The sequence below is a fragment of the Trichomycterus rosablanca genome, chromosome 14 (assembly GCF_030014385.1).
Source record: "Trichomycterus rosablanca isolate fTriRos1 chromosome 14, fTriRos1.hap1, whole genome shotgun sequence".
In the NCBI taxonomy this organism is placed as follows: Eukaryota; Metazoa; Chordata; class Actinopteri; order Siluriformes; family Trichomycteridae; genus Trichomycterus; species Trichomycterus rosablanca.
In genome coordinates, this window is record NC_086001.1 from 4637238 (window position 1) to 4651222 (window position 13985).

General features: G+C 38.2%; 1 long non-coding RNA gene across 1 annotated transcript; it reads left to right on the top strand.

Moving 5' to 3' along the window:
* Positions 1 to 1586: 1586 nt before the first annotated feature.
* On the top strand, positions 1587 to 12780 carry LOC134326100 (uncharacterized). The gene is made up of 3 exons (XR_010014490.1): positions 1587 to 1675; positions 5806 to 5884; positions 12249 to 12780. It is a non-coding gene; the product is annotated as an uncharacterized LOC134326100 (long non-coding RNA).
* Positions 12781 to 13985: the final 1205 nt, after the last annotated feature.

The following is a 13985-nucleotide window of genomic DNA, read 5'->3' on the forward strand; positions in this document are numbered from 1 at the left end:
GATAGATGCATGATATCTGAATACCATTTGCATGCTAGTTTTCAGTCACTTCTTCTCATACATAGGTAATATTTGCGAGAAAACCAAACAAACCAGACACCATGCAAATGACCTGAATTGCATAAGCTTCCTAACAGTTGATTTGGCTATGAAGCTGTTATGCATATCTTATGCAATAGCTAATTTATTTCTGACATTGATGAGCCATACAAATAAATTAGTTTTATTTCATTCTCATAACTTTTTTCTCCTCAGTTTTTTAATGGATGGTATGTGGATGTTAACCAGGATCAGAAAATGAAGCCTACAAAACAAGGAAAGGCTAAAAAAAAAAAAGATATAAAAGTGCTTTTATTTCCCAATTTCCACTGTCCACATTATGATTAAGGACATGGCAGACAAGGGAAACTTTGGAGGTTAAGGGAATATCTGACAGACCAGAAAAACTCAAAACGCAGGTATTTGATCAGTATTTGATGAAGACACATCATGTATATTTTAATTCTAGTATAGTTCTGCTAAAGACACATCTTACTTTAACAAGCACACTGATTAGGCATAACATTATGACCACCTTCCTAATATTGTGTTGGTCCCCCTTTTGCTGCCCCATATGCAACAAACTGTGATGCTCTGTGTATTCTGACACCTTTCTATCAAAACCAGCATAAACTTCTTCAGCAGTTTGAGCTACAGTAGCTCGTCTGTCCAGCCTTCGATCCCCACGTGCATCAATTAGCCTTGGCCGCCCATGACCCGGTCGCCGGTTTACCACTGTTCCTTCTTTGGAGCACCTTTAATAGATACTGACCACTGCAGACCGGGAACACCCCACAAGAGCTGCAGTTTTGGAGATGCTCTGACCCAGTCGTCTAGTCATCACAGTTTGGCCCCATTTAAACTCACTCAAATCCTTATGTTTGTCCTTTTTTCCTGCTTCTAACATCAACTTTGAGGATAAAATGTTCACTTGCTGCCTAATATATCCCCCCCACTAACAGGTGCCGTGATGAAGAGATAATCAGTGTTATTCACTTCACCTGTCAGTGCTCATAATGTTATGCCTCGTTGGTGTATATAAAGGATTCTAGATGGCTACAAAAAGTAACTAAGTTACTATGAGCTGATTTAGTGCTTAAATCTTTGCATATCAGAATTACTATTTTTGTTCATTATTAATAGTATAGTAGTGGTAATAGTATAGTAGTGGTAGTATTACTATGATTGTTAGTATGATGACTATTATGACTTATTAAACGTAAAGTAACTGTGTATTAAAGATTATTTAAAAGATATTGCTCTTAGTTTTTCTTTAAAAAAATCACAATTTTTAAATACAGTTGACTTTGAGCCTGAAAATAAAAAAGTTGAGAAACCATTGCCAGTATATTTTCACTTGTTGCATCGGAAGTTTAAAGCAGTGTAAGGAAATAATCAGTCATCATGGTCACCCTGTCATTTTCTAATGCTATTAAAAAGGAACTTTTCCTTCTCCGGTAATGTGTTTTTCGTTTGTGATGATGAAATGGGGTTTTAATCCACGCCTTTATTTCCACTCGGGAACCTGCATTAACATTAGCAGCTCATTATAATGAATGTAGCATGAACCATTTCAACGGCACACTGTTTAGCTAATGGATGTATAAACATTACTGGTTAATCACTCTACACACAGGTAAGCTGCTTATTTCCCTTCATTGTGGTCGGTTTTCTGTTTACACATAATAATATTATCGTTTACAGCGTGAAAGAGAGGGAATTAGGAGTAAACACAGCGGAGTTACAGCCGAAATCAGGAAGTGCAGTAAGCGGCGTGTGATGCTTTTAGTTCGGATGCAGCGTTCAGGAGAGCCCGGGGATTTATTTACAAATCTATCAACTTTTCTAAATACTTATTTGTACTACCGGGGTGTTTATGGATAATTGTAGGTGTTTTGATTGACTCTTGATAGTAACACGTGGTTTGAATTGCAACAAGTGTGAGGAAAGTCTTTTGCCTGCAGCTGAATGATGGGCTGAAACCAAACACCACCGAGTCTCTTGATTAAGATTAAGATTAACACAGTGTGTATCAGTACTCATCATTTTATTAGTGTAAATAAGTATTTGACCTCTTTTCTTTGTTCTTTATTTGATATACTTTCAGTGCATGTATTTACTTAACGTTTTACAGGGCTATTGGTGCTTCAAATAGAAACTAAAGCTTGCATGTGAGAAAGTATTCAGTCACTGTTTTATGTATGTATAAAATGTATATATGTTAAGGATAAGGATGGCATGGTGGCTCGCCTCACAGCAAGAAGGTCCTGGGTTTGTTTCCCAGGAGGAGCGGTTCGGGTCCTTTCTGTGTGGAGTTTGCATGTTCTCCCCGTGTCTGTGTGGGTTTCCTCCAGGAGCTCCGGTTTCCTCCCACAGTACAAAGACGTGCAAGTGAGGTGAATTAGAGATACAAAATTGTCCAAGACTGTTTGACACTAAACTTGTGAACTGATGAATCTTGTGTAATGAGTGTAACCTGTCCTGTCATGAATGTGACCAAAGTGTGTAAAACATGATGTTAAAATTCTAACAAATAAATGTTACATACAAATGAATCCATATGAAGTTCTAGATAAAAATGCCACAAACACCGACAAGTGCAAATTGAACCTGCCTTTGTTATAGATGTTAAAATAGATTTGATATTACTTAAGTGGAACCACAAATCTTTACTGGACAATTGTGCCACACGAGATCTCACGACATGAACTTTGCAGAGAAGACAGCGGTCACTCGAAAAGAGTTTAAAGACCACTTGAAAAACAACCGTTCCTCTGTAAACAATAAGCAACAAACTGCACTACAGTCTCCCACAGGGACAGAAATGCTAACAGGTACACATTCTGCACAGAAACATTTAAACAAATCAGAACAATCACTTGTCACATTTGGAGAAAGTAAGGTTGCATGAATATATGAGTGAGAATACCAAAGCTTCAATGAAGTATGAAGGTGGGAGCATCATGATTTAGAGCTGGTTCTGTACAAACCCTACTGGAGTTTGGACAGGACACCAGTTCATGCCGGGGCATCATGCTCTAGTGGAAACAGTCAGACTGGTCACTTTCACAAGTGTGCTTTGTTGCTTTTCAGTGCTGCGAAATTCTAAGAAAATTCGTAACTTGTTATTTTTTTTCATCAACCTCTTTATCCTGGTCAAGGTTGTTGTAGGCCTTGTTCCACTTGGAAACACTGGGTACAAAGCAGTAATACCCAGGACAGGGCACCAGTCCATCGCAGGGCTTCATCCTTCCCACTCAAACATAGCTAACCATGTCTGTAGATGACTGGTCGATAACACCTCAGAGATTGGCACCCAGATCTTAGTGGTGGTGGGTTTGCGTAATAGGCTGCTGAGTGCCTTTTACTGTATATCTAATAGTAATAGTAATAAATAGTAATAGTTTTAACAGAAAAGAGGCAACACCAAGGTTAAAGCAGGTGATCCTTGGTCAGCTTTGTTTGCCACTTATTTTTTGACGTTGGATTGGTGAGCCAGGGCCACAGCAGCCGAGACATAATTGTAAAACTAAATTGAACTTCTACCGTCACGACTGAATTGGTCCGTATTGGCTAATAACTCCTGCAGATTGTCCCAGTTCTTCTAGTCCTGCTTTCACTGCCAGTGGACAGATGTGGAGCAATTATGGCCCAGGCGACAGCTCCTGATGAACAGGACTCGAGAGGTGGTGTACAAACACCGTGTTGGCTGCAATCCAGCTGATGCAGCCTAAAGGTCTGGTCACTGTAGGATTTTGGATGGGAAATGCCATGCATGCAAAATGACGAATGAAATTTAAGAGTTTACATTTGAGTCTTTGAGGCTGCTTTTTCTTTTAATACATTTGATTAACAATGAAGAAAGCACCTACTGTTGCCGTGTACAGAATAATATATAATACAATATGACCACACAACAACCAGTTACTCAATAAAATGTCCCACCAGTTTACAGTCAGATTAAAGATTAATCTTTGTTTAATAGAAAAGTTCTGGGCAGACATTTTCATCACTTTATAGAGAGCGTTTAATTATAAATTGGACCCAGACCCCCTGTGGGCAATCTTTGGTGAGCCTGAGGTCATCCCCACATGTGCAGCCGGCGACCGTGAGGCTATAGCCTTTACATTATTATTAGCCAGATAAAGAATTCTCATGAGCTGGAAGTCAGCAGCCCCACCTTCACACTCGCTGTGGTTAAAGGATGTGATTTTTTGGAGTTCTGCAAATAAATTTTATGAGATTTGGCAGCCGTTCATTACTTACTTTAGAAATCTTCCCGATTAACGATTGAGGGGAGTGGGGAGGATGAGGGGTAACTTTTTTTTTCATTTATTTATTTATTTAATTTTTATTTAATTTTTTATTTTATTTTTAATTTTAATTTTTATTTATTTATTTTTCCGTTTATTTTTATTAATTTTTATTAATTAAATTTTTTTTTAATTTTATTGTATATATATTCATATGTATGTGTTTGTGTTTCAAATAGATGACTTGTATGACTACTTGATATGTATGATGTGTTTCTGCTGTTGAGTCATCAATAAAAAGATAGGGGGGAAAAAGAAAAGAGCAAAGCTAACAAAGGAGGAACATGCTAAACTCCTCACAGGCAGTAACAATCATAATTAAACCCAGATGCTCTTAATATTTGTTGTTGACTTGTTTAAAAGTACAGTTTCAGTTTCACTGGAACCAGACACGAGCTCGATTAATGTGGATTTATATTAGCAGATGTGCTTTTTATACATGCGCACACACACACACACACACACACACACACACACACACTGTCTGAGACAGGATGTTCAATTGAAATTTATGCCCGTCATCCTCCCTCCACCTGCTGGGTGATCATGGGGATGATTCTCTCTGCAGGGTGAGATTAATAATGGATGGCAGATCTTTACAGCTGTAATCGCTCGTCTGATACCTGCCCTTCTGTGTGTGTGTGTGGGTGTGTGGGTGTGTGTGTTTGTGTGTTGAACCTGGTCACTGTGTATATATTACTTAATGTGTGTGTGTGTGTGTGTGTGTGTGTGTTGAATCTGGTCAGTGTGTATATATTTCTTAATATGTGTGTCTGTTGAACCTGGGCAGAGTGTGTATATATTAACGTGTGTGTGTGTGTGTGTGTGTGTGTGTGTAAGTAACCTGGCCAGACTGTGTATATATTTATATATGTGTGTGTATATATATTTATTGGTGTGTGTGTGTTTTTGTGTGTGTGTGTACACTTTATGGCCTAAATTATAATGTACATAGAAAAGATCTCTGGGTTTGATACACTGATGTTTCCTCACTCCAGGATCATTCGTCCTTATTATTTCTTAAGTCCTGGGAGCGCATTTGTATAACTGCCACGTCCTCATGATGTGCGACTTTAATCGATTTCAGGGTCACAGGGTGAATAAAAGATTTAGGAGATGGAGACTGAGAAGCATCAGGGTTTTGGAATGCACCCTATGTGGCTCAGAACAGTCTACATGACTAATGATCACGCCTTATCACCTTTTGGTGTTAAATAAGTCTTACAGTTAATAATGTTTTTTCTTTTAAAGACACGTAGTTGCTGTGTCAGCTTGTAATATGGGTTGATCTGTATATCGGTCAGGCCCTAGTGTGTAGTCAGATGATAGTGAAGTCCTCTACATCCCAATTTACCTGAATTGCTTCTGATTTGGTTTTAAACTGATCATCTCAGCCATCAGGCCGATGTGCAGCTGACCGATTACCGTTTGTCTTTTCTTCACTTTGTTCCAGAAGAAACTAAAAGGAGTTAAAGGAGAAGACTGAACACGCTCTACCTTCACCTGCATCAGTGTACACACACTTTTATCAGGTAAGCTGTTTCTTTGCAATGTGCAGTGTAGTGCATTTTAAACTGTGTGTGTTAGAGAGAATGATGCAATGTAGGTTTGGAAAATGAAACTGAGGTGCTGAATGGACTCGGGTTCGATCCTCACCTCTGTCACTGTCTGTTTGGAGCAGCCGTGTAATATTTATACTTTAGCACTCTGTGTGTGTGTGTGTGTGTGTGTGTGTGTGTGTGTGTGTGTGTGTGTGTGGAACCTGGCCAGAGTGAATGTATATATTAATTGTGTGTGTGTGGGGGGGGCGGTTGGAACTTGGGCAGTGTGTGTGTATATATTTGTTTGGGTGTGTGTATATTTTAATTAATGTGTGTGTGTGTATATTTATTAATGTGTGTGGGTATATATTTGTTTGGGTGTGTGTATATATTTATTAATGTGTGTGTGTATATATTTATTAATGTGTGTGGGTATATTTATTAATGTGTGTGTAGGTGTGTGTATGTGTGTATATATATATATATATATATATATATATATATATATATATATATATATATATATATATATATATATATACACATACACACACCTACACACACATTAATAAATATACCCACACACATTAATAAATATATACACACACCCAAACAAATATATACCCACACACATTAATAAATATATATATATATATATATATATATTAATGTGTGTGTGTATATTTATTAATGTGTGTGTGTATATTTATTAATGTGTGTGTGTGTGTATATTTATTAATGTGTGTGGGTATATATTTGTTTGGGTGTGTGTATATATTTATTAATGTGTGTGTGTGTATATATTTATTAATGTGTGTGGGTATATTTATTAATGTGTGTGTAGGTGTGTGTATGTGTATATATATATATATATATACACAGTGTATATATATATATATATATATATATATATATATATATATATATATATATATATATATATATATATATTAATGTGTGTGTGTATATTTATTAATGTGTGTGTGTATATTTATTAATGTGTGTGTATATTTATTATTGTGTGAGGTCAGTGTGTGTGTTTATTATTGTGTGTGTGTGTATTATTGTGTGTGTGTGTTATTGTGTGTGTGTGTATATTTATGAATGTGTGTGTGTGTGTGGTCAGTGTGTATATATTTATTATTGTGTGTGGGTGGGTGTGTTTGGTCAGTGTGTATATATTTATTATTGTGTGTGGTCAGTGTGTTTATTATTGTGGGTGTGTGTGTGTGTATTATTGTGTGTGTGTGTATATTTATGAATGTGTGTGTGTGTGTGTGTGGTCAGTGTGTATATATTTATTATTGTGTGTGGGTGGTGTGTGTGGTCAGTGTGTATATATTTATTATTGTGTGTGGGTGGGTGTGTGTGGTTAGTGTGTATATATTTATTATTGTGTGTGGTCAGTGTGTGTATTATTGTGGGTGTGTGTGTGTATTATTGTGTGTGTGTATATTTATGAATGTGTGTGTGTGTGGTCAGTGTGTAAATATTTATTATTGTGTGTGGGTGGGTGTGTGTGGTCAGTGTGTATATATTTATTATTGTGTGTGGTCAGTGTGTGTTTATTATTGTGGGTGTGTGTGTGTGTATTATTGTGTGTGTGTGTATATTTATGAATGTGTGTGTGTGTGGTCAGTGTGTAAATATTTATTATTGTGTGTGGGTGGGTGTGTGTGGTCAGTGTGTATATATTTATTATTGTGTGTGGTCAGTGTGTGTTTATTATTGTGGGTGTGTGTGTGTGTATTATTGTGTGTGTGTGTATATTTATGAATGTGTGTGTGTGTGGTCAGTGTGTATATATTTATTATTGTGTGTGGGTGGTGTGGGTGGTGTGTGTGGTCAGTGTGTGGGTGGTGTGTGTGGTCAGTGTGTATATATTTATTATTGTGTGTGGGTGGTGTGTGTGGTTAGTGTGTATATATTTATTATTGTGTGTGGTCAGTGCCGGATGGAGCAGCTTTTATTAATAATTCAGCGTTGTGGTGAAATGCAGATCCGATTCATCACATCTTTACTTTGTTTTTATTTATTTATTTCTTTTATCGCTGCATGGGGGCGTGACGACGACCCTCTCTGTCTTTTATCTCCTTCCTGACAGCCCAGAAAGGCACTTAACACTACAAGTGCTCTCTAGAGGTGTGTGTGTGTGTGTGTGTGTCCTTTCGTATGTGTGGAGTTTAATGACACTATAAAACATAATGGGTGAATTAAACTCTTTGGCTTTCATCAGTAAAGATCAGTACACACACACACAGTGGCATACTGGTAGGTGTACTTAAAGGTGGTTGCGAGTAAAATCTAAGGAAACAAACTCGAATAAATTTTTTTAATAAGCTTTATTAGCATCTGTTTATTAGAAAGTGTAATTGCTACACTACTGATGGTTTAGTTACACACTGTGTAGCACATGCAGTGCAGTTTGGGATGCAACTAAGAAATCACCGTCTGGGTTTGTGATTAAACTGGCATTACCAAAATAATGGAATTACACTTTATAGCCAATGGATCGTGGACGCCTGACCTTTTGACAAGTCATAAGCATTAATCTGGAGTTGCCCTCAGCCACCCCTACCCTGCTTGTAGCTATAACAGCTTTGGCTTTCCATATGCTTTCCATACGATTTTAACAAATATGTGCCCTGTAAATGCTCTCAGATGAGGTCAGACGCTTCTGTTGTACGACATGGTGTGGGTTTCAGTTACAGTTCCAATTCATCCCAAAGTTGTTTAATGTGATTGAGATCAGGGCTCATCATACCATGCATTTATAATTGATTTTAACAACTGTTATGAAACTAAAACATCTTAACTCGATACTTAGAAGGGGTGTCCGTATACTTGTGGCCATATAGTGTTTGTCTTGAATGTAAAACAAGTGCAGTAAAATGAATAGAAACGTTTGTAAATTTTTGTACCGTGGGCGGGGCAGCACGGTGGCTCGGTGGGTAGCACCGTCACCTCACAGCAAGAAGGTCCTGGGTTTGATTCCCAGGTGGAGCGGTCCGGGTCCTTTCTGTGTGGAGTTAGTATGTTCTCCCCGTGTCTGCGTGGGTTTCCTCCACGAGCTGTGTTTGACATTAAACTTAAAGCTCAACATATCAGCGCTGGTGTGCCACCGTGTTGTACCACAGTGCCACTGTGTTGTGCCGCAGTGCCAATTATTAATAGCCAATTTTTATAACGACTTTTAATTAGATGTCAAATCTTGTTTGGGATCACAACAAACCACTGGTTTTGTTTTGGTGAGGAAAACAGACCTCATCTTCCTGACCAGAATATGTTATTTTATTGCATCCACACCCATTCATTTCAGTGATGACACTGCTAAAATGTGTGTGTGTGTGTGTGTGTGTGTTTATTTATAGCAGCTGGAGAGGTTATTCATACACAGCTGATGCAGAGGCACACACACACACACACACACACACACACACACACACACCTGAGTAGCTTTGAGATGCAAATCAATTTTGCATTATCATTTATTATTCTGTTCCATGTCTCATCCAAACAGAACAAGCTGTTCAGTCTTTATTCTACACAAGAGCAAAGCTTTGTATGCAAAAGTTTGTGCACCCCTGACCAAAAGACACATGCAGTTGATTGAAGTGGTGGGAAATGTAAACACAACCTCTGCAGCGAACTGTATTGTTTTTAAATTACATTTTTATCCCAATCTAGTCATATCCAATTACTGATTACATTTTGCTTCCTCTACTGTGGCTGACCTTTCACTCCTGATCGAGGAGACACGGTCACTAACTCTGACATGAGCATTTGTGTGGTCAGGCAAAGTCTCACAGACACACTCTAACATCTTGTAGAAAAGCTTTTATTCAGAGAGCAGGCTGTTATAGCTGCAAAATAGGGGCAACGCCATATCAAGGTGTCAACATACTTTTTGCTATGTAGTGAACATGTGCTTGCAGTTATATGTTGTAGTTTATTTTTCAAGCACTTCAGTTGGTTGTTGATATTGGATAGGGCAAGCCGTAGCCTGTAGGTTAAGGTAGTGGACTAGTAATCCCACCAATGCCAGGTCGCTGATGTTGGGCCTTTGAGCAAAGGCCCTTTACCCTTAAATGCTCAGATTGTATACTGTAACTGTAATGTAAGTCACTTTGGATAAAGGCGTCTGCTAAATGTCAAATGGAAATGGAAAAAGTGGATAGCAGGACATGAAGATGATTCTATTTGTGTGTTCATTAAGAGAAAATCATCCGCTCTCCCAAAACAGGAACCATTCCGAGTACTTTTATTATTATTACAGAACATAATTAAAAGAGAGTCATAAAGGGCACTAATTTGCATTCTTGCCGATTCCTACATGAGAAATGAAATCTCTCTAATGTAGGTTCATTTAAAAAAAGTTAATTAAAAGCTTTAGAAATGACATAATTAGCATTCAATTTTACACGCGAGCCGATTCTGCCCACAGGCCAGCAGTTAAATATTACACACTTAGACCTTAATCGCACCAGAGAGGAGAGAGCGATGAAGAAAACATATGTCTGCAATGTGAAAAGAGCATATTAAATACAACACATTGTCAAATGTATGTTCGAGGAGGGTATATTGCTGCTCATGCGCCCTAGCTTAGGCCGACAGTGGCAAGAAAAAATCAAGCAATTATTATTAAAACAAGAAACCTGGAGAGGACCAAGAATTGTCCTTCTTTATCATCCTTGATGACTTGGATCAATTAAGTTTATAATACACGAATAGACAGTACATTGTTTGTTTATTAGGATTTTAACATCATGTTTTACACACTTTGGTCACATTCATGACAGGAACGGTAGTCACTCATTACACAAGCTTCATCAGTTCACAGGTAATGTCAAACACAGTCTTGGACAATTCAGTATCTCCAATTCATCTCACTTGCACGTCTTTGGACTGTGGGAGGAAACCGAAGCACCCGATGGAAACCCACGCGTACATGGGGAGAACATGCAAACTCCACACAGAAAGGACCCGGCCCACCCCACCTGGGGGTCGAACCCAGGACCTTCTTGCTGTGAAGCGACTGTGCTACCCACAGAGCCACCGAAATGCCATACAAATTAAAAGCAGTATGATCTACAAAAGTGTGTGTGTGTGTGTGTGTGTATGCGTGTATGCCATTTTTTTTAGGAAGTGCTGACTCATGCTATATGCTAATTATTTTATTTAATACACAACACTGTGCTCACCATACAGAACTACATACAACATCTAAAACATGGACAGTGTTAGAATTTTTAGGATAAAATGTACCCCGTTCTGTACCCCTTTCTGTGTGTCCTTAGAGACGCACTCATTGCCTGAAGGCCATACTGTGCATAAGAAACATAAGCATAAGAAAGCAGATTATGGAACTGCACAAACAAGAGATGAAAGCTGATTAGGCTCAAGTAGGGTGACAACCCCCCTTTCTGAGGTCAGCAACCGGCCTGGGTGTTAAACAACAGTCTAAACAAAGCATGCAAAATAGGAAGTGTATGCAAGCTAAGACTTGGTTAGAGTAAACTAGTTTGAACTGGTTCTGCAGAACCTAAAGAGACGAAGATTTTAAGTTGGGGGTCTCTGCTATACAAAGAGAACTCAGCTCTGAGGAGAGAGAATTCCTCTTGATCTGGTGGCATACACAGGAAAAGAGAAACCTGCAGAGAGTGCTCATTGCAGAGCTCAGAGATTTCCTTTCTTCTTTTCTAAATAAACAATTATATTTTAGCAGCTAATTTTGAGGTCATTCAATAAAAGATTTCATCAAGACAACAGGAATACAGAAATGTGGTAAAAACACAGATGTCTAGCAAGCTTATGGTAAGGTGTATCTATATTTTATGACTGTCGGTTGTATTAAGAATGCCACACAGATCATAAAATAGCCTTAATTTAAGCTTTGTGAAACATGATTGGGCTGTAAATTTAAATCATTTGTTCTCACCCTAATAGGTCTTTGTTCAGACTCACCTTTAGTCCAAAAACTCCCACCAGATTCTTCAGCCTTTAATTCTTGCCAAAGAAAGTAATCTGTCCCTGCTAGGCTACTTCAGGATGGACGAAGTACCAACATGAGAGCGTTACTGAAACGTGAAACGAACAGGCTTGTCAGATCTTATTAAACCCCCCACAGTGTCTTAAACAACTTCTTCTGCTCTTCATCTCCTTTTCACTGTTGTATTGATTAGTGTAACGGCTGCTGCGTGTAATGAATAGGGTTTATTGATTGGTCGAGATATTGAAGCTCCGCCTTCTGTCTCTTTACTGAGAGAGTGTTGAGTTGTTAAGGAGAAAGGTCACACAATCAAACACCACTTTGTGTGTGTGTGTGTGTGTGTGTGTTTTGTGTGTGTGTGTGCAGGGATGGACTGGTCATCGAGAGAGTCGGGAGTTTTCCCGGTGGGCTGCTCTGTATGTGGGCCGCTGAGAGAGTGAAAAATAAATTCTGTTTTAAACATTCAATAATAATCCTGAAGTGTGCATTGGCCAATCACAGAAATGTCCCTCCCCCAGGATAAACCATAATCACAACCAAAAGTTCAAAAAATACATAGTGAATGAGTGCGAGATGGAGAAAGGGTCGAAAAAGCGTAAAGGAGGCGCAGAAAAAGCCTGTGATAAAAAAAAAGAAGAAGCTGCAAGCAGATGCAGGAAAGTTCAGGAAACTGGACAACCTGTTTGGCAGTGAGGAACTACAGCACAGCCAAAGAGCAAAAGGAAAAGTTAGTGTTCAGAGCCTCTGCTTCGTCAGTAACGCCGTTTAAAAAGAGAATGTGGGCCCATCTCAAATGTCGCCTATGCCCTACTTAGGGTTCCTAACTTCCTAACAGTAAAAAACATTTTTTTAACAGTCACTGAATGATTAATAAGTAGTTATCTAAGCTACTGTTTGATAGCGGGGGCTTAAAACCACCTTTTTAAGGACTATTTTTGTAAATAGTTCTATTATGTCATGTCCAACATAGTGCACTACATAGGGCGGTGGATATAATTTGAGATGGTAGCATTAGTCTCTGCTCCTCAGTAAAAGTAAACACTATCTTGTCCTCTATAATACAGAAAGGAAAATGCAGTTGTTCAGGACATTTTAGAGTGATTATGTGCAGAGCTCACATGGTTCATTTCCCTTGTCAACATATTAAAGTATTTACACATGCGATTTATTTATTTGCTCATCGGAGCAATGCGCTCATTTGGAACAAACGTGAATCACGTGTGAATAAAAGTGCGAAAAAAGCATATTTAAAGGTTTAAAGACTGATTTTATTTCTTGTAGTTTAATGAGACAGGATGGGGAAATCCAATAGAACCATTTAAGAAACTGTAAATTTTAAGAAAATTTGTTTGTAGTTATTTTTTTTATTATTTTAATTTTTATTATAGTGCGTTATTAACTTTAGTGGTAAGATAGATGAAAACTATCAATATCAATAATCTAACATTTGATTAGGGGGTGATATGTGTGGTGAGATTTGCTTGTAGTGGGCTGGTCAAGAAAAAAGTCCAGGGCTGAATTTTGTTCCCAGTCCAGCCCTGTGTGTGTGTAAACTCATATACAGAACAATGATTATTAGTTATAGCAGGTGCTGCATTGCAGATCTGGAGAGAGTTTGTCCTTCAGTAAATATGGACAAATATGAGGTTGAGAGGTCAAAGTTAACCACATATTATCTGTCAGATGGACATTATGGTCAAAATTATGTGTACACCACTTATAATTGTTAGGTTCAAGTGCTTTAGCCACACCCATGGCTAACAGGTCTCTACATAGACGCATTTTATGTCATCCTATATGCTCAAGAGAAGAAGGCATGTCTAAATTCTAAGATACCTTAAAATGCTGCCTACTAAGGTGCCTTATTTTGATAAGGGAGCATCCGATGCTTCCTTGGCGGTAAAGGCAATCCCAGCATTCAGTGCGGCACAACTTGACTCGCAAAAAATGACAAACATGCTGGATGAATGTGGAGCAACCAACGGAGTTCTTTTCAAATGTAAATAAATCATAATTTATTTATCATTTGCAAATTCAGGCTTGTCTGTGACAAATTAACCATTTTCGGGACACGAAGGGAGACGTTAGCTGGCATGCCAGTGA